The following is a 785-nucleotide window of genomic DNA, read 5'->3' as shown; positions in this document are numbered from 1 at the left end:
CAATCAACGTGTTACCTGTCAGGGCAATTCACTTCTTATTGATTTTGCCATATCCACACTTGTAGATCAGTTCATTCACTGACCTTAGGTTTGGGTACCCCCATGCAATATATGGTTTCACAATCCTCAGCATTTTAATTGAAGCCTTGTTGAGCATAACAAAGGTGCCATTAAAGATCTGGTGAAGGCGAAGAAGCTGCAACACCTTTCGAATCTTTGGGCTCACACCACTGATAACTTTGATCCTGATAGCAAATGCCAGCTTGGGCTCACCACGTCCATAGAAGTTGCCGGCTTTTCTTGCCATCCTAGCCTTTTGTATCTCAGTTCTGTACATCTGCCTATATTCCTTGTGATAGTGCTTGGCTTTGTCTTAGATAAGCTTCCTCCTTGCTTTGTGAAACATCTTTTGGGCAAACTTCTTTCTCAGGCGCTTGATCTTTAGTTCCGCGAAATTCCTTCGCTTTTTCTTCAGGGTCTCTGGCACAGCAGGAACCCCCCTCTTCTTTTCTTTGACACCCTCCATGGTCCCAACCAGTTAAAAAAAAAAAAAAAAGGAAGTTGGCGTCTGCTCACTGTCCACTTAAAGACCGCAAGAGTCATTTGATTTCTTGATTGCTGCTTCCAAGAGCGTTGATGGTGTATCCAAGCCAAATGAAGTCTTTGACAACTTCAATCTTATCTCCACTTATCATGATGTTGCTTATTGGTCCAGGTGTGAGCATCTTCATTTTCTTTACATTGAGGTGCAGCCTATACCGAAAGCTGTAGCCTTTGATCTTCTT

The 785-nt window shown here is 42.9% G+C and overlaps 1 pseudogene; it reads right to left on the bottom strand.

Moving 5' to 3' along the window:
- Positions 1–526, bottom strand: part of LOC102832798 — a 2,067-nt pseudogene extending 1,541 nt beyond the window's left edge.
- Between the last annotated feature and the right edge of the window lie 259 nt (positions 527–785).

The sequence above is a fragment of the Chrysochloris asiatica genome, unplaced genomic scaffold (assembly GCF_000296735.1).
Source record: "Chrysochloris asiatica unplaced genomic scaffold, ChrAsi1.0 scaffold00011, whole genome shotgun sequence".
NCBI lineage: Eukaryota > Metazoa > Chordata > Mammalia > Afrosoricida > Chrysochloridae > Chrysochloris > Chrysochloris asiatica.
The sequence above is the reverse complement of the archived record's forward strand: the minus strand, read 5'-3'. Positions and strand labels throughout refer to the sequence as shown.